Source organism: Microtus ochrogaster, linkage group LG4, assembly GCF_000317375.1.
Source record: "Microtus ochrogaster isolate Prairie Vole_2 linkage group LG4, MicOch1.0, whole genome shotgun sequence".
Lineage (NCBI taxonomy): Eukaryota > Metazoa > Chordata > Mammalia > Rodentia > Cricetidae > Microtus > Microtus ochrogaster.
In genome coordinates, this window is record NC_022030.1 from 4719494 (window position 1) to 4744589 (window position 25096).

The 25096-nt window shown below is 43.3% G+C and overlaps 1 protein-coding gene and 1 long non-coding RNA gene across 3 annotated transcripts in view; both read left to right on the forward strand.

Annotated features, from left to right (window-relative positions):
- The window catches only part of LOC101989784, an 8517-nt gene extending 2699 nt beyond the window's left edge, over nucleotides 1-5818 (forward strand). Inside the window, exons 2-3 of the long non-coding RNA XR_258647.3 lie at nucleotides 1874-2084; nucleotides 3753-5818. This is a non-coding gene — a long non-coding RNA (uncharacterized LOC101989784). The remainder of the gene's footprint in view (nucleotides 1-1873; nucleotides 2085-3752) is intronic.
- Nucleotides 5819-9742: 3924 nt separating this feature from the next.
- The window catches only part of Tbpl1 (TATA-box binding protein like 1), a 27285-nt gene continuing 11931 nt past the window's right edge, over nucleotides 9743-25096 (forward strand). Inside the window, exon 1 of one of the 2 annotated variants that reach the window (XM_005360940.2) lies at nucleotides 9743-10015. The gene's annotated coding sequence lies outside the window, so the exon portion shown is untranslated. Of the gene's footprint in view, nucleotides 10016-18052; nucleotides 18103-25096 lie in introns of those variants that run through there. The other variant, XM_026786176.1, reaches the window with a different exon arrangement.

The following is a 25096-nucleotide window of genomic DNA, read 5'->3' on the forward strand; positions in this document are numbered from 1 at the left end:
CACAAGTACTCTTAAATGTATATCTGCACACACACATACACAGGATGGCACAAGTACTCTTAAATGTATATCTGCACACACACATACACACGATGGCACAAGTACTCTTAAATGTATATCTGTACACACACATACACACGATGGCACAAGTACTCTCAAATGTATGCACACAATCACATAAGTGCAAGTACTCACGTAAACACACACAACAGAATATAGTTGGATTATTTAAATCCATTACAATCATACTTTCTGTGGTACAGGACTATTTACTCCATTGACTCACATTATGATTGCAGGAATTTACAAGTTATTTCTACTTTCTATTTATTTATAACTTATTTCTGTTCATCCTATTCTGTCTATTTTATCTGCTTTTGTCTCCGGTACATTTCCTTACTCATTTCACTCGTTTGTCTTTTTCTTCCTTCTACTGAAGGGATTTCATGCACTGTTTTGTTCCCCTGTGGGCAGTAATGCTTGAGTTTGCTTATTTAACAAGACAAGAAATTAACCCTCCCCACAAAGCACAAGGCCTAAGGACTCTTCTGTCAACCTCCATTTCCTCCAACACAATTGCATTGCTCAAGATATGTAACTAAGTTTCTAGTTTAGAAATAGAGTGGGTAATTTCCCCACCACTAGAGGGAAAATGCATCTTCAAAATAATTTTCTATGTATTTTAAAGTAATCTTGGAGCTAAGAACAATAGTGCATGCATTTAATCCCAGCATCTGGGAGGCAGAGACAGGTGGATCTCTGTGTGTTCAAGGCCAGCCTAGTCTACAGAGCAAGTTCCAGGACAGCCAGAGACCCTGTCTCAAACAAAGGAAAAGGGAAGAAGAAAGGAAGGAAGGAAGGAAGGAAGGAAGGAAGGAAGGAAGGAAGGAAGGAAGGAAGGAAGGAAGGAATTTTAGAATTTAACTTCGGCTATTCATTTAATGTATAAAAATGTTCAACTGTACTTTTTAGTTTAGCAACGTATATTTACTTCATTGTCCTTCTGAAATTCAATTAAATTAACAAAATCAATAAAACATAAGGATTACAAATCAGGTATGATAGTTCATAAGTATAACCCAGCAGCACTGGAAGGCAGAGAAGTAGAAGGGTTAGGAATTCTGGGTTATCCTTGGTTACATAGTAAATTTGAGGTAAACCTGGGCTACACAAGACTCTGTTCCAGAAAAAAAAAACGAACAAAAGAGCTAATGCTTGCATTCATTTCTGAACAAACTCACATCTAGTCATGTGCACACTTGCAGTTTGGTTAATTAAATCAAATGTCAAAACTTCTCAATAAGCAAATAAAGCCGTTAAATATAGTAAAACCCTAACCCCTGAACCTGTGGCTGGAAGCTGACTTGGAAACAGGAACTGTTGGCGGGTGGTCGATAGAAATAAGCAGACTAGCTTTATTATAAAATATTCAGCTTTAATAAGGGTAAGAAAAGGGGGACTTACAAAGCCAGAGTTCCCGCGAAGCACAGGAAAAACAAAGAGGAAGCAGAAAGCACACCTGCAAGATTTTACAAGTAAATATTAGTCTAAAGGGATCACACCCTACAAACAAGGTGATTGGCTGGGCTTCCCCTACAAGGAACTTTGGAACTGGACTGAAATCTTGAGGTGCGATCACCCTGAAGTACAGGGTGGGTCCTTAAGCCAAGGGCGTGTTTCTATAAGAAAAAATTCTGGGAGGAGGGGATGATGGAAAAAGATGCAGAGATGGAAAGAGACAAGAGTGATATAACACAAGCCAAAGAATGCCAAGCACTGCCAGGCAGCCAACAGAATGGAGAAGAAAAGCATGAAACATATTCTCTCCCACGCCGTATGAAAGAAACTAATCCTGCTGACACTTTGATTCCAGATTCCTGGCTTCCAGAATGATTAGAGAACACATTCTCCATGTCACTAAGCTGGTGGCACTTTGTCATAACCACCTTGGGAAACAGCCCAAGGAGCAACTTGAACACAGAGTGGTAAGACAAGAGCCCACAGCTGGTATATGCAAACAGGTACACGGAGCAATAGCAAGTTTACAAGGACGCCGTGGCCTTTGTTTCTACAGTTCTTGTCTGGTGAGCCTGTAATTGATGCCATGCCCTTTCATCTTATCATTCTGTATTTCCAATACCCTCAGCCAGCACTTCGCTGCTAAAAAGCCTTTGTCTATGAAGTAACCCAAATTATCTGGAAAGGCCCAAGCCCTCAGATACCTTGTGTTTTATTTGAGGTTGTTGCCATTTTCCCTGACTCTAATATTGGTGGCACTAAGATGATGCCCTTGGTCCAGTCTGTCCTCTGGCCTCCACCACGTAGAAACAAGCAAATTTCCTCTTAAAACATTGGCATCAGTTACGCTGTGTAGTAAGTAGAATAATTCCTGTTTAGCCTTTTGCGTTCATTGTGTAAAGAACCCAAAATAGCAGGGTGGCAGTCTCCTGCCTTCATGTAATTGGTGTTGCATCACCTGATAGAAAGCATTCTCCCCCGGGCCTGTTTTCTGAACCCGCAGCAGCCAGGGTTCCCAGGCAAAGAAGAAAATGAGGAGCTTATTAGATAGCACTGTAGATAAGCCACTGTCAGGCCCACGTCTTGATGCAAGCATTGCTTTTTATGGGCGAGACGGTGTGATGTGACCTGAAACCAGAATCCCATCTTTCCCAAGTACTATCTCCAGCTAGGATCATAACTCAGTTTTCCATAAGTCATTTCAGCATTCACTTAAGCCAGCTGCCTCCCAGTGGTGTGTGTGGCCAACCCAATTAATTCCCTTGCTCTGAAATGAGTGGTCTGGTCAGAGGTAATGTGGACGGGAACACACTGCTGCTAGTTAAGGCAGCTTGTGAGCTCACAGATAGTGGAGCTGGCAGAAAGATTATGAGCAGTAAAAGCAAAACCGTTTCCAGAATATGTGATCATTCCAATCAGGGCGAATCTTTGTTCCTTCCATGATGGAAGAGATCCAGTATAATCAACCTGCCACCAGATGGCTAGCTCATCGGCCCTGGGAATGGTGCCATATTAGAGACTCAATGCTGTCCCCTGCTCTTGACAGATTAAGCACTTGGCAGTAGTGTTGCCAAGGTGACCCCTGCTAAGGGAAAGTTCATGTTGCTGAGCACATGTATAGCCTCCTTCCAGACTACTCTGCCCATTCTGCTTAATGGTCCCTTCGTTCAGCAGTGAGATGACTGGACAAAGACACTGACCGTCATCTGGCTAGTGTGACCCCGTATCTCTGCCTGATTAGAAGTCTTCTCTGCGGTGGGTATCTGTAGTGTGAATTCAGCTGGAAGACAAATAGTTTTGTACCCATTCAGAAAACCCCCGTATAACTCTTTCACGGACTTCCCTGACATCTGTTTCCCAGTCCTGTCTCATTCCTTCCAAACTGCTGACCTTCTAGACACACCATTAGCAGCTGGTTTTAGCTCATTCCAGTTATCTGTCAGTCATGTTTGGGTTTGGGTTTGTTTTTCCTAGACAAGCTCTTGCTATGTTACCCAGTGTGGCCCTGACTCCTCAACTCGAGTGGTTCTCCTGCTTTAGGCTCTGTGAAGATGACAGATGCGTGTCATTATGCCAGCTTTATCTTTCTTTTGGCATACTGCACTAAACAAATACTGTTTCAATCTCTTGACGTGGAGACTTCACCACTGTCCATCAGACCCCTAGAGAGGGCTGGGAATGTCAGCTGGGATACCGCCGGTGAATTCTAACAAGGTCTTCTTTCTCCACTACAGGATTCTATTCGGGGACATACTGTAAGAAGAAACCTTTATTATCTTCAGCACTTTCAACCAACAGAAATCCAGCCTTGTGGTGGCTAGTACAAAAAGGGACTCGAAGGATCTAGATCAGTAGTTCTCACCGGTAGGTTGTGACCCCTTTGGTGTGGAATATCAGCTAACATTAGGATTTATATCAGTAGCAAAATTTTAGTTATGATGTGGCAACAAAATAATTTTATGGTTGGTGGGGTCACCACAAGATGAGGAACTGCATTAAAGGGTCACAGCATTGGGAAGGCTGAGAACCACTGCTCTAGATTCCTCTTTACCAAGTTGGAATAAAAATGAATTTAGAATTGAGAGGCAAAATATCAATTTATGGCACAAAGTTCCTATCTAGTTGACCAGATCGGGTGAGAAACCCACTTCTCTACTAATTAGGGAAGTGTTGTTTGAGTGTTCATAGACTGGGGGCCAGAAGTGAGAAGGACTTCCTCAAAAGAGACAGGAGCTCTCTCCCCAAAAGAAAACTAAAAAAGGTTCCAAGGAAAATGTTTTCCTGGGCTACTCAAATGGGTAAAGGCACTGCTTCCAGACCTGACAGCCTCAATTCAATCCCAGGGATCTACACGGAAGGAAAGAACTAACTCGCGAAAGGTTCCTCGCGCTGTGTGCTGTGACATAAGGGGTGTGTGTAAGCACGCTGGCTCATGCGCACACTCACTCACTGACAGTTCTGCTCAATGTCAATCAGCTCTCCTGTGTGCCACCACAAACATGCCCCTCATCCTCAGTAGAAGAAAACTCATCCAGCTACCGAATTTAAGCTCAAATTCAGAAATCCCTGAACACAGTCCATTTTGATCGGCTCCAGTTGTGGCCGAATGATGTGATGGATTCATCGTCACTATACGACTGTGTGTGTGCTAAAGAAGATGGAAACAATGAGGAGGAGCAGCAAGTGACGGGATTTTGTAAGCTTTTCCCCAACAAGAGGAAAGGAAGTAAGGGCTGCACGTCTACAGGCGGACAAGATCTCCAGTCACCCAGTCAGAGTTCCAAGCTTGATTCTGCCTCAAAAACCCAGTAAGAATGTAACATCACTCAGCCTTCTACTTGACAGGTCTGAAACCTGGAGACATTGCCCTTGGGAAGCGGACCACCTTCAGCAACCTTTGCACCACTGAGAACTTTCTAGAAATGCCTTAGAACTTCCCATGACTGTCAGCTAATGAATTTGAGGAACTCTATCAGCTTGTTACCAGAAATCTCAGAGTCATGAATTTTGAGCCTGAATCTTCTTCCTCTAGTTTCTGTCTCTTGGAAACTAGCCAGTGTCCAGGGAGCTTAGTTCAGTGGCTTTTGTCGTGGACTCTCTGGGAGGTAGGAGAGGGGACATGCTGGTGTTATGAAGCTTGGGTATAGCATCGTACTCCAGCCTACAAGCTGGTTACCACTCAACTGCTGTAATGGAAAGGACTGTGTTTATGGTGAGGAGCATAGAACACTTTGAGGTGGACTCCTGAGGAATGAAGGATCTCTGACCCAACTACTGCCTGGTCTCCACAATCATAGTTTACACTAACTTGATGGGAGACAAAAAGCCTACTTGCTCTAATTGGCACAGTAGATACCTGATGCCACCTGTACAGATTAACTAGTCCACTGGCAAAAAGAACTGTGCCAAAAGATATGACATAATTTCCGTCCTATTGCCTGTCTCTTGCAGGATTACAAGAGGCGAGAAGAGCCTGCACATTCCAGTAGCCTCGTTTTAAGATCTAAGTTCCTTACAGTAAGACTTACTGAGGATGACAGTCATCTTAAGATGTCTGTAGTAAAGAATACATTTTTTTGTAGTTTTTCTTTTACTTACTAAAACACTGTCTATAATTGCTTTTATACATATAAAATTGTGATATGAAATTATTAAAAATTTGACACATCCCTTTATATTTCCGTACTTATTTCATTGCTGACTGGAACGGCTTGTAGTGATTTTAGTCTATGTACTAATTACTTTTCTCAAAGCTGTAACAAAGCATCTGACAAAAACAAGGGAAGAGGGTTATTTGGACTCGCTGTTTGAGGGCAAATCCTCAGATGATGGCACGAAATGATGACAGGAGCGTGAGGCAGCTAGTCACATGAAATCCAAAGTTGGGAAGCAGAGAGAGATGGACACCAGCAGTCAGCCAGCTCTCTCCCTTTAATTCAGTCCAGTACCCAGCATGTAGAATGGTGTCACCCACATTTTGTAGCAAGCTTTCTCATTTGTTTTTGTTTTGGGACTGCCAGCCCCCAAATGTCATGGAGACATTATGAAAGCTTGGACTTTAACTTAGGCTTGTTTCCAACTCGCTCTAATAACTTACATTAACCTTTTCCTATTAATCTACATTCTGCCACGTAGCTTTTTACCTTTCTTCCATTCTGTATGTCTGACTCCCTCCATGTCTCTCTGGTGTCTCCCTCCTCTCTTCTTCGCAGAGTTCCTTTCTCTCTGCCTGGAAGTCCCACCTAACCTTTCCTGCCTAGTTATTGGCCATTCAGCTCTTTATTGAACCAATCAGGTTTCTTAGGCAGGTAAGGTAAAATTGTAGCATGAATTCTAACTGTTCTTAATAATGAAAACCCAGAAAGATCTATCAGGGGTGGAAGCTGAAGGATCAGAGGAGCATAGCGGTCAGCCACTAGATTTCTTACCTCTAGGGCAATCCTGTTCTCAGACTGTGTCTTCAAACTGACAGCTTCCTTAGACTGCTGTGTCAGACTGCTCCTCAGCCTGCATCTGTCTCCACCAAACCTGACTGAAACTGAGCTCCTGTCTCCTCCCACCTTATATTCCTCTCTCTGCCCCACAATATACCTTTCTGTCTCCATCTCCCTAGTACTGGGATTAAAGGTGCGAGCCGCCACTGCCCAGATGTTTCTCTTTTAGACTGGATCAATTTTGTGTAGCTCAGGGTGGCCTTCAACTCACAGAGATCTGTCTGCCTCTGCCTCCTGAGTGCTGAGATGAAAGGTGTGTGCCACCACTGCTGGCCTCCTATGGCTACCTAGTGACTTAGCTCTGAACTCTGATCTCCAACAAGTTTCTCTGTGAGATTACAAACAAGATATCACAATTTACTCAAATATTCCATGGTGTGGGAGGTCCTTCTATGTGTTGCTTTTATTGATTAATGAATAAAGAAATTGCCTTGGCCTTTTGATAGGGTAGAACTTAGGTAGGTGGAGAAAACTGGATTGAATGCTGGGAGAAGAAAAGCAGAGTGAGGGAAGTCATGGAGCCACTGGAGACAGATGTGCTGAAACTTTGCTGGTAGGTCACGACCTTGTGGTGATGCACAGATTATTAGAAATGGTTAAATTAAGATGTAGGAGTTAGTTAATAAGAAGTTAGAGCTAATGGGCCAAGCAGTGATTTAATTAATACAGTTTCTGTGTGATTATTTCGGGTCTAAACTAGCAGGGTGGCTGGGAACCAACAACCTAATTCCTCCAACAATTCCACAACAATGTTTAGTGTCATTTAACCTCAGTCAACCCAATCTAGAAACTTCCTCACAGGCAAGGTCAGAGGTCTGTCTCCTAGATGATTCTCGACCCTACCAAGAGGACAGTCACTATTAACCATCATGGTCTGTATGTTACATTTACAGTTACAGGCATCTAACCAATGAGCTTGCTAGCTTTTCCAGTCTAGAATAAATAGGGTGTCACTCACTGTCCATCAGTCCTTGATTCAGTGAGAGCTACGCTTACAGCAATGGTTCTCAACCTGTGGGTCCCAACCCCTTTGCCAAACCTCTATTTCCAAACATATTTACATTATGATGCCTAACAACAAAATTATAGCTACGAAGTAGTTTTATGGTTAGGGTAACCACAACATGAACTGTATTGAAGGGTTGCCCCGTCAGGAGGGTTGAGCACACTGTTAAGATAATTGTAACTCTCCTCTTTAGGTGTCAGTATCTGTGTTAATGAAGGTACTTGGTTTAAAATGGGCTACAAATCGCCACTTCACACCAGTCTTCTGAGCACACCAGATGATGGCACATTACAAGAGCAGAAACAATACTGTCTTGCTGCTTTCACTAGAAGGGAATTTCTTGGTCAGAAGAACAGTATATGGGACAGTATGATAGTACCGAAGTATTCCAGTTATTAATGTGCAATGGTCATATTAGTTACTTTTGTCTGGGAGTATACGAAAGGGGGAAAGAAGATGATTTCAAAGGTGTCCGTCCATCATGGCCAGAGCGCCTGGTAGCAGAGTTCCCACCATCCTTCTATGAAGAAAAGTGATGAAGGAGCCAGAGCAAGTTACTTCACCTAAAGACACAACCAATGACCTACTTCTTGCAAGCAGGCCTCACCTACCACCAAATAATGCTCTCATACCATAATGAACCTATTGAGAGAGCAATCCATTTGTCTCTGGAGGCACCATCAGAAACACTGTTAGCTTTACTATTCATCTAGGATTAAGAATGATCCAATCAGGCTAACAATCAAAATCAGCACCACAGCTAATGGAACTAACAGGGAGACGATCCAGTTCTACAAAGAGGCTCCTTGGTTATAATAAAAGGCGACTGAAAATAACAGACCCGCTGCCTTCCGGGTATCCTGCTGGGCTCCTTGAAGGCAAGCATCTCAAAAAGACCTTAGAATCAGTCACCATTGTTGTAAAATTGCCTTCTAAGCAGGGACAGTTGTCCTTGGAAAAGGAGCGTTTCTGGTGCCATTTCCTTGGTAAATCATACCCTGTCACTCTCCAGCACAAAATCTCACTTTCCCTAGCATTTGGAAGAAAATGCAAACTCCTGTCTGTAAGGCACAGATGGTTTCAGGTCTCAGCCCCCTCCAACTTTATCTCCAGCGGTTCCTTCCTAGCTATGTTGGCTATACCCTGTTCCTTTTAACATCGCAGCTAGCCACATCCCTTTCCTTCTAGTCTCAGCCCCATCCCTTTGAGATCTGTCAAAATCCGTCTCCACAGGCATGGCTTCCTCACCCAGCTTCCTGTCCATTCTATCCCACACAAGACACAGCTATTCAACAATGCCCCCAAATAAATCAGTATGAGAACAGAAACAAATCTGTCCTACTGGGTTTTAAAATGTTCAAACGCTTTTGTGTGTGTACACTTAGGAGCAGGGAGAAAAGATAAACAGGCATCCTTGGCTACTGCTCAAATCATTAAATTCTCAAGTGGTTGTGTACTCCCAAACCCTCAGAAGTCAGCCCAAGTCATTTTCAAAAGGCCAAGTGGCCCCAGTCAGAGGCCAAACCATTTTGGAACACGACTCGCGTGGCCTTTACAAAATCCAGGCTGCCCCGCTGTCCACCACCACCGGCCGAGGCTATGCAGCGCGGGAAGAGGGCCTGACCGCGCGGCGGCGCTCCGGGTCCGTTAGGAGCCTCGCTCCGTGGGCAGCACCGCTCACGCCGCGCCGAGGGTCCCGAGGGCTCACTCGGCCCGGTGCGGCCGTTCAAACCGGCGAGTGTGCATCTCCAGCGTCCAGCCTGCCCCGCTGCGGCCGTCCGAGGGACACGCTTCTGCAGGGCCCGCCGAGCCCACGCTGAGTAAGGCCAGGGACCCCTGCCACCTCCCGGGTCAGGACCAGGGTCCCGCGACTGTTAGCTGAGCTCTTTTGTATAGAACCTATGGGCTCCGGTTTAAGGAAACAAAGCAAAACAACAAAACATCAAAGCCCATTTAGGCTAAGCGGCTCGCCAGCAATCAGTTGGGGAACAAACCCAGGGCTTCAAAATCTCTCCGGGCGAGCCTCAGGGAAGTACAGCCTGCGCTCCTAACGCCCTCCGGCCACTTCCGCCTGGATCAGCCCGTGGGCTCAAGAGCCGCCCCTGTAGCCCCAGGAAGGAGGAAGGAGAGCCGGAGCTAGGGCAAGGGGCCGGGAGGGGAGCAGCGAGAGCCGGAAGTGAGCGGCTAGCGAGGATCCTTGGAGCTCCCGGGCCTGGCGGCGCTCTAGCCGCCGCGCGCCGTCTCGATGCTCCCCCGCGTCTAGTCTATTTATTGTCGCGGGGAAGCAGCGGCCGCCCTGTACCCGGAACAACAAAGCACGAAAGACTGAGCCCGAGCCTCGGGGGCTCCTAGCAACGGGCCGGGGCGGGAGTTCCATGGAGACTGGGGAGCGGGCCCGCCTCATCTTGATCCTTGTCCTCCAGCTTTTCCTCCGCGTCCGACGCAACCGGCAGCAGCGCTGCCGCCGCGTCCTCTGCGACCGCCCCGTCTTCCCACGGTAACCCCCGTCGGTGATCCGGAGGGGGGGGGCGGTTGAGTGGGGAGGCGGGCCCCGGGGCGGCCCGAGAGCGGCCGGCGGGGTGTCTGCGCGCCGGCCGGGCTGCGGTGGGCTGTGCAGGGCGGGGACCCGAGCAGGGGAGTGCCACGGGCCACCGGCTAGTGAAGAGGACTGGTCGGGCGGCTTGGGCATCCCCCGTAAGGATAACGGGGTGGGGGTGGGGCGCCCCTGCCTGGCCGCTAAAGGCCGGCCGGGATGGTCCCCGTCATGGAGTCCGCCCCTGGGGGAAAAGAGGGGCCAGCCAGGCTACTCTGCGAGGGGTCCGATGCTTCGCAGAAAACTTGCGGCGGCCCCTGTGCAGCGACTCGAAGGCAACCCCCAAATAGCGGCGCGGTCGCCTCTTGCTTCTGGCACTTGCCCGGAGGCCCGCTTTATAATAATAGTAGGAACCGAATTAGGCTTCGGGAAAACGGATCTGGAAGGCGGGAAGAGAAAATGAATTGTGCCTATGGTTTGTGCAGGGATGGGGGGGGGGGATAATCGCTTCATAATCGCCAGGACCGGTCCTAAAAGTAAATAAAATAGGAAATGACTGAAATAGAAAACCCTCCTTTTTGCCGAGCTGTGCATCTGCAGGCTCTGCCAGTGTGCACATTGCATCGAGAGGCAAGCTGCAGCCGGTCCACATCTGTGAGCTCTGTGACTGCATCTGTCACCTGCAGCTCTAGAGCGACACTGGCAGTGACTAGTGTGGACTTGTGTGTTTATGGTTAAGAAGAATGACTTAGAATTGCGACTTGTTTGTGAAACCATAACAGATTCCCTGAGGTAATTGCAAAGGGGAAATGTAAGAAGGGCATCTAGTTTTCTGGCCGTAATTTGCAGTCTCTTTCCAAGTTTGAGAAAATAGCAGTCCATTCAAATCAAGAAGTGATGTGAAGCTCAGTCAGGTTGAAAGAAATATTTAGGGTTTGGCTATGCCCTGTTAAATATTCATCAGCTTGTGCTTCTCAGCCCTTCGTCACGAACTACTTGTGCTATGCTTTGTTAAATCATGTTATATGAGGTGTAGTGGCACATGCTTGTGATCCCAGCATTTGGGAGGCTGAGGCAGGAGGATTGAGGCCAAGGCCCACTTGGGGTACATAATAATAAGTTCCAGGTTTTCCTGAGCTATATATCTGTCTCAGAAAGCAAAATAAAGCTGAATTTTCCATCGGTAAGGGAAGTGTCTCTGGTACAAGAAAGGTCATGCTCTCCAGCAATAACGTTTTTGTGGTCAGTAGGAACAAAGCTCTTCGTACAGAGTTGAAGGTTTCTGATGAAAACAACGCTGATATTCATAAAGGCAATGTGTCAACCACAGGTTCAGTTTGTCCCTTGCTAAGCCTGGCTTCTCCTAAGCCAAAGGATGTCATCATTACCCCCGGTCCTCTCCTATACTCTGTGCTCCCAAAATGAGTGCCAGAAGCTGTAATCAGCTGCTGTTGTGTGCTTTCTTGAACAAGAACCAGACCGGGTACACTTTTCTCAGTCATGTGTTTTCATTTTAAGCATCTAACCAGGACTTTTGGGTCAGTGTTGTTAGCTGAAGTACTTGTAGGTTTACAAGGAGATGAACAGTTTCTTTTTAAAAGGATTGGAAATTTGAACATCGGAAAACAAATTAGGTTTTAAAATGCTTGAGATGAAAAAGTCAGGATTTTCGAAGCCATGGTGAGGCCGCTTCTGTGGAGGCTGGTTGGGGATCACCCCACTGGATGCTGTGGTACTGAGCTCTGGGGTCTATTCACGGTGTGTATAAGGAGCACCCCCCCACCTCAGAACTGCCTTCAGACAGCAGTCCTGTAGAGCTGGACCGTTTGCCAAGACCTCTGTCTCCTGTGGTCCCCGAATGCAGGTCAGTTCTAGCTTCCTCCTTTGATTAGTTCAGTTTCTGCTTTCTGTGGTATTGGCCCAGACTCTCGTGTTCTTACTTTCTCTTTTCCCTTCTGTCCTGCTCACAACTGAGTTTTTATATTTTTTGTAATTTTTTTTCTGCTTCTTAAGGAGTTGAAACCACATGCCCTGGGCTTGTGTATGTTTTCATTAATGGAACTTTGATGCATTTTCGTAGGAATCCTTTTATTTGGAGAATTGGAGTGGATAGGTCTGTGTTTTTTCAGAATAACTGTTAGCTGGAAATCCATTCTAACTCAAAAGATTGTATTGAAATAAACCTTGTGAAAATATTTGTGCTCTTCATCGTAAAAGGTGTTTAGAAGCCCATATGGCACTACTGTTACTATAGACAATCACTTTTTTTTAAGGATTAAAAGGTATTATAGATCCTATTGTGTGTTATAAACTAAACCTAGGATTTTTTAGCTCTTAGTCTAAAGTGATTTTTAACACCATCTTTTCTTATCATTTTGCATCTGAATATTTGACTAAAACTACATTTTGCAATTTTGAGGGAAGTGCATAAGTGATTTCCATACTTTTTTTTTCAGGTATGAAATAGTAAGAAAAATTTTTTGTAGGTATAGCTATGAGTAGAACATGCAGAATTTGCTATAAAGTACAACAGATCATGGAACATAACAATATTTTGGAATATGTCATTTCTCATCAGAAATGTGCCATTATTTAAGAGTTAGCAAATTCTCTATAATGTGGTTGAGTGGGCATGAGACGTTCTAAACAAAGGAGGCAGCTGAGTACCTGGTGATTGATTTCTTTCTGTTGCATCATCAACCATGTGATGAAATTATTACCATGAAAAATAAAGCTTGAATTGATTTTGAAAGAGTTTAGAGTAGGAAATTTTTATCAAGTCTCTAGATTAAAACTTTCAGTGTCTCGAGATTTTTAGCTGACACTTGAACTATAAAATTTCATTGAAATTTCTTTCCATTTTGTTTCACCTCTTTTTTATTGACTGGTGCCACTTCAAGTGTAGATGACAGAGAGGTGACAGACACGGGTAACACAACTGATGTGTATTTGAATTTTGGATATTGTATTACATACTCATTAGTACCGTAGTAGTTGGTGTGCAGATGTCTTTCTGCCTCGTAACAAAGCTTCTAGAGGGTCAGCATGATGAGTCATCATCATATTGTGTGTTCATATCCTCTATATGTGGATTTTGAAGATTAATCTGTTTACTAGATTGGAGATAACATGTTTACTTCTATTGCACTATTGGGCTTTCTAGTGGATGAAGGAGAGGTGTTTTGTAGTGTGAGGACTGGAACCCAGAGAAGAACCTTTCTGGACCTAGTTTTTTCCCCTTGTAAGAACATTCCAACTTCTCCTCTGTGCGGTGTTGCAAGTTCCAAGTACCCAGAGTGTCAGCCATGACTAGGACTTTGTTTTAACGAGTCCAGGCAGTTTAAAGAACGGCTGACTACCACAGCTGGAGTGGTAGATGCGGGGATTGTCAAGGCACCTGGGGTCTTTCCAGACATCTTGACAAATGTGATTTTTGTATTATGATGCATTGTGTTTTTCCTTTAGAAAGCAGTGTGGAGTATGTGTTGTTCTATAGTGTGAAGATTCCAGAAGTATGTCATTAGTCAGATCACATTGGCAACTCTGCTCGCCAGGTCTTACTTGTGACTAAATGGTAACAAGATAATTTGTCTTAAATGGCTGGATTTGTGCAAGGAAACAGGGAACTTATTAAATGTTCAAAAATTACATCAAAGCGTTCTCTTGGGCAGTTTAGATCTCTCTTCACATGAGGTCAATGGCACTTTAACATGAGCACCCCCTCCTCTGCAGTACAGAAGTTTGACTACAACTCATTGTAACTGTAGTGCTAGCATTAGAAAGAACGCTGAGGTCCTGGGAGATAGCTCAGTGGGGATAGCTTGGCTTGCATGTGGGAGGGCCTGATCCCCAGAATCCACAGGAAGCCAGATGAGGTAGTGTGTCTGTAAGCCTTGCAGTCCTGTGGCTGAGAGGGTTGCAGAAGCTGAAGACGTGGGCCAGCTAGCTAGCATAGGTGGCAATGACTCAAAAGAGAGCCTGTCTTAAAAGAGAGGTTGTCCTCTGATCTCCATGCTGTAGCATATGCATACCCATACATGCATATCTATATACGCACACAGAAGAGTGTTAAGGATAGAATTTTCTCATGACCTGTGATTGACAGTGCTAACGGTGTCTAGCAAGAAAGACAGCTCCGTATGTAGATTTGCCTGGATGATAGTAAGATTTACTCACTAGGTAAAGATGAAGTAAAACATGAATTAAGTAGTTTCTAAGGGGTTAGACTTCCTTCTGCTTTTAGTTGTAAGGCAGTAACTTGATCAGGATTGGTTCAGTGTTACTGGTATAGCATTTAAAAGTATGGACTATGCCTACCCTGCAGCCACCTGTGTTCAACATCACAGTTCTGCTTTTTGTTAGTGATATGACATCATTTTGAGATGTGTCTTTCACCCCCGAAGCCCCAGTTTCCTTGTCTGCAATATGGAGTTAATGTCTGGAGTACTTAAAGGGTTGCTGTGAGGACTAAGCACTTGAGCAGGTGTTGTGAGCCGCGATGCTACGCAGTGTTTAAGGGACCCACCAGATCGCTCCATTCCTCCTTTTGTTCCTGACTTTCTGTTACATTATTGAAGTTCCGTTTGATCTCAGGCTGTTGAGCTCATCTCTGCTGTTAGGTTTTAGTGTGTGTGTGTTGGCAGGGCGGGGGGGGGGGGGGACGACTACTTTTTAAAATCTGTAATTGTCACCCGAGCATCTGGTTATCACTTATGGCAGATGGGCTAAGTAAAGGCAGACCAACAAAGCGTGGTCTGGCTCCGGGTTACAGCTATTGAAATGCTGTTTCCCTGTGGACCCAACTGTTTTGCTGTATAGTACTTCTGAATGAAAGGAATAGCCCAGTTGATTCATTAGAGGAATTAGTCTTTCTTTAGAAGACATTCTTTTTACTTGTACACCTTAATTGGTGATAAACTTGAGATTTGTAAGTGCCCATATCAGTCATTTAATTTGAGTTTTCCCTGTCACTATAATTGTTGTAAAATAGTAGCTTTCTTAGAAATTTAGAAGTAGCTGAAGCTGTTGTTCTCTGCCAGTGATTACAGAGGCTTTACAACTGAACAACTTTTTTTCTTTTGTGGTAATGCTCATACCAAACATTGAGGCTGCCTAATCAGAGAAATAATTTGATAATTTATAGTTAACTATCAAGATAGCTAATTTAAAGTTAAGTCCAAGTCTTTTAGTTTAATTGAACATTTGAAACTACTAAAAAAAAATGTTAGCTGAGGCTGTTGGAGCATGCCTGTAATCGCAGTATCCAGAAAAAGACTGAGACAGGAGAATCACTGAATTCTAGCCAGCTAGAGCAAGACCTTGTGTCAAAAAGCAGTTTTGCTTTTAAAAAGAAAAGAAAAGGATATCAGACTCTTGTCCTCTATTTTGTCTAATATCTAAGTCCTGTTTTTTTTCGTTTGTTTGTTTGTTTTTGGTCAAAGTAATATTTTTGTAAGATACATACTATACCATCATTTAAAGTGTCTTAGCTGATGCTTCAACTCAATGGTAGTTATTGCCTGACATGTATGAGGCCGAGTTTAATCCTCAAGACTCTCTGTCTGTCTGTCTGTCTGTCTGTCTATCTGTCTCTCTCTCTCTCTCTCTCTCTCTCACATACACACACACACACATGCACACACACAAATAACAATAAGCAAGTTGCATAATATTTTAAATATGTAACGGTAGAGTTCCATAATTCCTTTTTCCATGTTTCAGTTACATTTTACACATGAGATTAGCAAATCTGTTTATATTCAGAGATAAGACTTTTGTTTTCTTGATTAACGGAAGTGAAGTCAGGTTGCTCCTGTTGATTTAGTTGAGCAACTAGATTATTCTGAATCCACCCTGTATTGATTGTATTGATTGAATTGAATTTTCATAGCCACATGAATGGCTCTCATATATATTGTGAGGGAGGTGAGAGGAAATGATTGTGACTTTTATGCCCAAACCAGACAATACCAGCAAAAACCCATATAGGTTTATAGCTCCTTTAACTTTAGATGCTCTGCCAACAGTGTTGGAATACTCCTAAGAATGCAAGTCCTGAGCTGGCTTGTTAGCTCTTGCCTTTAATCCAGTGGCGGTAGAGGTAGGTGGATATCTGAGCTTGAGGCCAGGGCTCCATATTGACACCCAGTCTCAGAAAGAAGGGTGAGTGCCAAGAGAGACTAACTGACTGACTCCAGTATGCCATTGTTGGCTCTTTACAGAAAAACTTGCTGGGATTGAGCTAGTTCTGACACACCATTAGTATTTCCCCAGTGTTCTTCCCACCAGACTGTTTCTGGACCAGATGTTGCTGTACAGATACAAGGATATAAAGCTAATCTATAACCCAGGCTTATATATGAAGATGGGTTATAGTTTCTCTGAACCTCAGAAAACTCAGTGAACTGAAGTTTTTGTGGACCAGGACTCACCCCATTCCTTTGATTTGCCAGATTCGTCTCTGGAGCCCCAGAGCCTTTCTCGCTGTCTTGCCTATAGCTGCTGTGTATCTTGTACAGCTCCTTACCTGTATCTTCAGGCAGCCTGGTGAAGGTAGCCCTCAGCAGCCTTGAATTGATCATGGGCTGGCCACAGCCCAGTGTCTTTGCTGTTCATGCTTAAGGAGGTCATGGAAGCACAGCCATGTTAAAGAAGGCTGTCACCAATTTATAGATCTTCAGCAGATATGGTGTGCTACTATAAAAGGTACTCTGTTCTGTGGTGTTGTGGAGGTTCAAGGAAAATTATCTATGGCATAGCATATATTGGATGAGCCAGGCATGATGGCTCATGACTGTAATCACAGCACTTGGGAGGTGGAGGCAGGAGGATTAGGAGTCTAAGGTCATCCTTAGTTTCATAGTGAGTTGAAGTCTCTAGATGAGAACATATGCTTAAAAAAAAGTCCATATGAATAATTCTCTCATCTTCTTGGCAGCATGTTGCTACCATGAGTTCCAGTATGGCAGACTTCCAGCTCAGCAGTAATTTAAAAACTCAGTGCTGTACAGACCTACCTGGGCAGTTTCCTGTGCTATCTGATGAAGGTGTGGTTACTGATGGACTATGTATATGATGGTGGTTTCATTGTAATGGAACTGAGAACTTCCTGTCACCTAGTGTGTTTACTGTACCTTTTCTATGTTTAGGTATGTTTAGATGCACAAATAATCACCATCCTGTTCCCATTGCCTCTAGGATACAAGGCAGGAATCACACTGTACACATCGTAGGTCTGGGAGTGGTAGGCTTTAGCACACAGGCTGGGTATATCTCAGACATATCTCTGAGAAGCAGCAAGTGTTTGTGTTAGAAATGTGTGCCTTCATTGTAGCTTTTGGGTTTTTCACTTGTTAAAATTAGAAGAGCTTCAGATGACTGAAACCAGCGTCTGTCTGTCCGTCTGTCTTGAGGTCAAGGTGAGATCTTGATTTGTATCCTTGACTGGCCTTGAACTGGTGATCCTCTGGGCTCACCAGCTACTAAGATTACACTTGAGGGCCACCATGCCTAGCAGTGGAACTGTGCTACTTTGTCTAAATAGAGAAATAAAACTATTATCTCTGAAATGCATAGCATCCTGAAAGAGACTTGACAGGTTGGTCTTTCTGTGGTGACCAGTTATTATGGAATAGCCTAAGAGATGCCTGAGGGTCCTTGGGTGAAATGAAGAAGGGAGTAATCAGGCCGGGGGAAATGAATATTAAAAGTGCAGTATATAAATGAGAGTACCTGCCTCTTTACTGTTTCTTTTAAATAAGTCTAGATTTTAATTTCTATATTTATTGCCACCTTGAATAAAATCTGTTCTTTCCATTTGCCCCCAGTCCTTCAATTATTTAGGTTGTTCCAAAAGTGTTCAACCAAGTTACTGATCCAAGAGCTAAAGACATTTAAATTGAGGCTTTTCTCAAGAGATCTTGAGTCTGCAATCTAGTAGACAGAACGCAGACAGATCCGTTCATTGGCCGAGTACTCTGCTGAGATGGCCTCCAGCTCCGTGGGCTGGCTGCTTAGGATCTCCTTTTAAGACCCTCGTCTCGTTTCCAAAGGTAGTTGAAATTCCTTCCCTGGATCGTTCCTCCTCGAGTACCTCTCATCATCTTGTTCATTTCCTAGGTTACTCTTTCTGATTCTTTTCATGGCTGGCCTATTTGTTGTCTACTTTTACCACCAGACTATAACTGCTAAGAGGCTTCCTCCCCTGACCATTTTCTCTGAGTGAATTCCCACAGGGTTTGGTTGACTTTAGTTATGTACTAAATGTGTAGTTGGAGTAAGATTTTGTTAGTTGAAGGAACGGGGACAAGCAGAAAGAGATAAGCCATTACAAACAGTATGCTATAAAGTAGAGACTGTAAGGGTGCATTTTAAGTAGATTCAGTTATAAAAGGAAAATTGGAGGTGGGAAGCATGCAGCAGTCCAAGCCAAGTAGATTAGATCCTATTTTGTTTGTTTCAGGGAGCCAAGAGATTTTTTTTTTTTAAAATAGGAATGTGGCACAATTAGATAATTCTGGTAGTTACTTGGTAGATGGACTAGATGTTGCAAACAGAGAAGAGTTCTAGTAGGAGGCTCTTACCATAATGCAGTGCAAAAAAATCCTAAAATAAAATCGTTGCTGTGGACACAGAAAAGAAGCTAGATTCGAAGTTAACTGAACATAAGAGAAAATTGATATGCCAAGGAGCGGTCTGGAGTTTGGTGGGAAGGGGTGTGGGTTTCATCCAGGTTCACTCTAGCCCAGGGTAACCTGGAACTCTGTCTGTAGCTCAAGCTAGCCTTAAACTAATGACAGTCCTCCTGCCTCAGCCTCCAGAGTGCTGGGATAACATACACAAGTGAACATTCTGACATTTTTAACTGGGATAAATTAATACTGGATAATAACTCTGTACATAAACACTAGAAGAAGCAAAGTCAATTTTTTTCTTATGGGATTGGTGAATTTTGTTTGGGTGAGTTGGTTTAATTTAATAGATATACCTAGTAGGTAGTTGGAAATGTGAAACTAAGTCTGTAGTAAGTCAAGATTGACATAGGAGCCAGCCATAAAGTTCATAGATAGCAGCTGGAAGCCTAGAAAGCTCCCGGAAGACTTAAGATTTATGACTTTTTTAAAAAAGAAAATATGAAGGAAACAACAACCCCTCTAAGCACACAGAGAGGTTCTGTTTATACAGTTTTAGGGCGTTCCTAACTGCCCCAACTACTAACTTAACTTCTCAGGAGTTACTGTAGACTTCCAGAAGAGCGATGAAAATACAGTAGCTGACTCTGTAGCCCAGCATGGCCTGGAACTCACCTTGTAGCCCAGGCTGGCCTCAGCTCTAGGCAACCCTCCCTTCTTACCTCTGGTTTCTGGAATTACAGGAATGAGCCACCCCATCCCTTCTTAATGTTTCAAACGGTAGTCTGTACTCAGTGGAAATAGGGACACATGGAAGACCCACTCAAGAGAATCGGTACCTTAATATTAAATGAGCAGCCCAAGCTTAATTTTCAAATTTAATGCCTAAACCTGTATTATATAGAGTTTTCTGGCTTCTGTAGGAACCTAAATAAAGTTTAGCAGAACAATTATTTTAGTCTTTGACAGTCCTGCCCACTTTCCACACATACCTGCTTCTCAACCAAACATTTCATTACCAGTCAGACCTAGACCTTCCCAAAGCCAATAGTCATCATGTATTTTGATTTAAAATAGTTTTATTAAGGCTAGAGTTATTTAAATCTGTAGCTAAATCTAGATTCCCCCATACTAATTTTATTGATCAGATACATCAAATTGTATGCTTTGTTTTCTGCTTTTAAATTTGAAGACACATGAAGTGTTTTTGTGTTCCAAAGCTTGAAGACGATAATGAATCACCAGAAACCCTTTCCATTTTTGAACATTTCTCTGCTCATGGAAGAGGAAGAAAGGAGATAATTATAGAACAGGAAGAATAGTTGAGTCTGCATGCTTACCGTGTGCATTCAGCGTAGGCACCGCACTCAGCGTTGCCCATGGCCTAGCACTCTGGGAGGTCGTGTGCCGAGCTTTACACATGAGGGCACCAGGGCACCTGCCTCAGTACCTTTCCACCAGTCGTGTGGCTCATAGAGATTGCTTTAGCGGTGATCTGCTGAGCTCTGTGCACCTTGTGTGTGAGAGAGAACAATTAAACTCTATTGAGTGTGTATAGTGCCTTGGGAACCATGCCAAGGCCAGGATACAGAAAAAGAATTAGATTGTGTTTCTGAGCAGCCTGCTGTCTACCAAGAAGACATCAAACAGGACAGACTTCACTGGAGAGGCTTCAGTTTGGAAATGTCTGTAACCGGTGCACAATAACATGATAACAAAAGTCAGAATAAAGATGCTCTGGCTTTGGCTTGTGTCAGACTTCTCAATTACAACTTTTTAAACTTTACTCATAATGATTTTAATTGCTTTCCACATTAGAGTTTCTAGACTTTCATTTTCATTCCAGACCAAGACCTGCTTGATAGGTAGCTGCTTTGCTGATGATTGGTTCTGTATCTCCTCAGATGTCTCACAACTTTTTGGAGTTCAAAATGGACCAAGTAAATTGTTACCTATTTTTTCCCTCTCCTGGGCTATCTGACCTTCCTTTCAGTGTCAATAAATGATAGTCTTAGCCAGAGACCCAAAGTCGCCCTCCAGTTGTCCCATTTTCTCATGCCTGTGTCTATCACAAAGCCCTGTTTGCCTTGTCTCTTGAACTCTTCCTTGTCACCCAGTGCCACTCTGGTCCACTCTTCCCTGAACTGCTGCCCAGGTTTTCTTACCACTCTCATCTTCTGTTCTTCTTTCCCAACCCTGCTCTGCTGGCTCACCACTGCAGCTGGGGCAAATAGGAAATCCTTAACATGGCAGAGATGACAGAATTTGACCCATCCCCGCCTTTCCAGTTTTCTCCCTTTAATTCTTCCCACTCCCCATGCTGGCCCTTCCTCCAGGTCTTAATAGTTCATGGTCTAAACTTGTTAGTACATTGAACTCATTTTCAGCAGGAGGAATAAATTAAGCAGGCTAATATTTATATAAGAGCTTTATGCATAAAGAAAATGAACCAACGATATAAAACAGTTAACTTCAAAGAAATCTAAGTGGTTAGCAGCATTTAAAGAGTTTATCCTCGTTAATACTCAGGAAAATCAGCTGTTAGGTATTGCTATTTATTTTGTATTTCAAGTTATCAGAAGGTACTGTTATTGTTATCTTCATCCCTTTTTTGTATTATGACTGTTTTGCCTGCAACCTGTATGTCTGTGCATCACCCATGTTGCCTGGAGCCCACGGAGGTCCGAAGAGGGTGTCAGATCTCCTGGAACTGGAGTTACAGTTCCGACCCACCATATAGTGTGGGAGGAACAATGGCCAGTGTTCTTAACCACTGAGCCATGTCTAGCCCTTGCCAAAAAATTTTTATAAAATCCCTTCATGACTTTATAAAATAGCACTGTGTATGATCACAACCTTGTTTAATATGCTCAAATAAATATATGAATTCAACAGCCTAGATAAACTTAACAGTGGTCATGGTTATGGGTGACTTTTCTTTTTGAGTGTTTCATAAATAATCAGAAATGGCATTTTTTTTTAATTGTATTGCAGTGTGTGGTGGCATGTGCTTTTAATCTTATCACTTGGGAGGCAGCGGCAGGTGGATCTGTGAGTTTGAGGCCAGCTGGATCTACAAAATGAGTTTCAGGCAGTTAGGGCTATCTACTGAGACTCTGTCTCAAAAGGGAGTGAAAATACATTCATATAGAGAGAATTTGGGAAAGACAGACAATGTCTCTTTCCTTTTCTGTTGCCGAGACAGACTACTCTGAAAGCAACCTAAGGGAGACAAGATTTCTTTTGTTCGCAATTCACAGCTACAGGAGCTTCGGGCAGCTGATCACAACACATCCATAGCCCAAGATGACTGAGATGAGTGCTGTGCTCAGCTTCCTTTCTCCTGTTTAAGGGGTCCAGGGTCCAGCCTGGGGATGTTGCCATCCTCAGTGGCACCCACTTTGGTTAACCCAGTCAAGGTAATACCTCCCATCTTGCCCAGAGGTGCATCTTGTAGGTGATGCTAGGTGCCATCTAGTTGACAATTGAGATTAACTATCAGAGTTTACTTTAAGTATTAAGAAATATATCTAAGATAAATTTTGTCTGTGTGTAGTAAAAAGTTGGTATATCTTTAGGTTTGAACCCCCAAATTTAAATTTTTGTTCAATAAAATGTGGATGGCTCTTGGTTCAGCTTATAAAGGTACAAAACCTGTATTCTGTAGAAAGCATATTCAAGTTGGAATTTCTTGTCCCTGGCTAGCAATGGTTATAGTAAAATCCACTCCTGCGGTGCAGGGTAGTGGCAGCAAGCCACAGCTCCCAGGAGTCAGCTGCACAGCCTGGAGGGGAATCTCCCAGTGCCTTTTAGAAACCATTACCTAAAGATATCATTGACTGGGCATTAAATAAACTTATATTTATGTTGCTTTGGGTGTATTTTCAATAGACAGGTGCCAACAACCCAGAGAATTATTTTTAATAAGAAATAGTCTCTGTAACTCTCTAGCATTTTTATCACATTTAATCTTCTTTCATTTATATTTATTTATCTGTGTGTGTGCCCACATGGCCATATGAAGTGTGTGGAGGTCAGACAGAAGACAGCTTGCTGGAGTTCTCTCCTCCTACTGTTCCTACTGTGTGGTCCCAGGAATGGAACTCAGATTGTCTGGCTTGCTGGCAGCGAGAGCCTTTACCTACTGAGCCATCTCTCTGGCCTTCTCTGTAGAGTATTTCAAAAACAAACAAACAATGATAATCATTTTGGTGCAAGTTATCTACATGAATGTCACATTTTCCCAGTCTTTGGGCTGTTTGTGAGGCAGATCTCAGTTTGTCTAGCCCAGGTTGACCCTGAACCTGCAATGATCTTCCAGGTGCTGGGTTACAGGTAGTAGTGTTTACATTTAGAATAAGAAATACAGTTAGTAGGAAGAGATGTGCATGCATAGTGAATATTAACTTTGTTTAATGTAATGAGCTGTGTTTGCTTCAGCACTTACTCAGTGTTTTATGTAATACTGGTGACATAGCCTTTGGCCTTTTGTGTGAGTCCAGGCATACTATAAATTCTTTTCTTGCATTGTTATGCAAAAAAAACAACAACAAACCTTAATCTTGAGTACTGATGCCTGAGGTCTATGCTCTTGAGACAAGTACAGGGGTGTCTTCATGATAGAATGTCACCTGCCAGAGAAGCTAAAGGTCACCTATGTGGCTGTGCTGTGGCCCCACACTGATCTTCCTTTTTCCCCTCTGCTGCCCCTTGAACAGGAAGGTGGGGTAAAGGGAGTAATAGGAAGTTTATCCTTGAGGTGATGTATCTAAAATGACAATAGTTCTGGAATTAAATGGAGTTGTCTGTATAATTCCTGAGTTTGTCTATATTATGTCTCCATCTTTTCCCCTTAGACACTCATCTTTGAATAATTTGTGTGGTAATATTTCAGACATTGAGAGCCACCTGGACCCCAGGAAATATGTTAAACTGGGCTTTGATATGTAAGAATTTGTGTATTAAGTTAGTTGATCAGATACATAATATTCTCTCCTGAATACTTGGTTAAATCTCTAGAAATCATTGTGGATGTCTGGATGATCACTCCAGTATCTCACCTAACAAAATTCACAGTAATTCCTTAACATCACCCAAGTCCATTAGATCTGTATAGATCATTGATGCTGCCCTTTAAATATCTTTTATACTGGTTTGTTCAGTCAAAGACCTTTTTACATGGATGTTCCTTGTTACTTTTAATTTTAAAAGTTAGGCTTTATGTTTTTCAGGGTTAGTATATTACTGGTGTACTTTAGTGGATTAGCCAAGGAATCAGACTTTTTTAGAGACACACAATAAATAGCTTAGGCTTGTGTGTCTTACTCAGAACCACTCACTTTGTGCTGCAGTCACTATGGAAACATGAACATGGCTAAGTTCCAGGAAAACTTTTACTAACTAGGTACTGGTCCATTGGCTGTTGTTTGTTGATCCCTGCCTAACCTGTTAGGATCTGGTTCTTTTCATCTGTTACTGTAATGACTCTGAATTTTCTGTCAGCCCTTTCAAAAGTGTTCATTACCATATTTTACTGTAACTCTGTGGACAGCTTTGGAGCACGCTACTTACTGTATTCTTCATAGCAATATTTGACCCTCCCTTTGCTGTACATATGGTATCACCAGGTCACAGAAGAGGAGCTGAGGACTTGGAGAGAGCTGCTGACTGACCAGTGTCACAAAACTAATGCAGGCACCATGACAGCTCCTCCTCCGCAGCTGATGCTGCATCTCAGAGAATAGGAAGAACATACTTTTTTCTTTAAAGGAAAATAAGATTTTTTCTTCTTGTTCTCAGGGGACTGTTGACTCTTGGGTAGTGTGGTGGAGAAAGTAAAATGGATGTTTTCCAATCTACTGTTTGGGATAGACAATACGATGTTGGTCTGGAACTGTGTTAGTTTGTCTGATTTGCGGAAGAGGGATCTCTCAGGACTGTGTGGTCCTGTAACGTGGTCTGTTACAGTCTTGCCCTATTTTGGCCACTTCTCAGATTATGTATGCTACTTTTGTGATCCAGTCTTCAAGGCTCCTCCAACATCCACAGCTGCAATGCCAGTCTCTTAGGGTAGCAAGATTCTTCTGTTGTGCAGAAGCAGATTTGTTTAGTTTTTCTTGTTGGTCCTCCATTGGATGTTAGGTTACTTTTGCTTTGTTTTTATGACAGTGTTTATTGTGGCCTCTCAGTTTAAATTCACGTGGAAAATGTGGTGTGGTTGCTGTTGACGAAATCTGTCATCAGAGCCGGGAGGTGGCAGTGTTTTCCACGTCATCTGAGGTTGCAGTTGCTGAAGTAACTCTGCAGTGAATACCAACCACCAGGCTAGAGAGCCAGAGACCTAGATACAGGTGCTGTATTGTCTGGTCTCTGCATGGGGCAGGCTGTGTTGTCCATACAGTCTCTGCACAGGGTG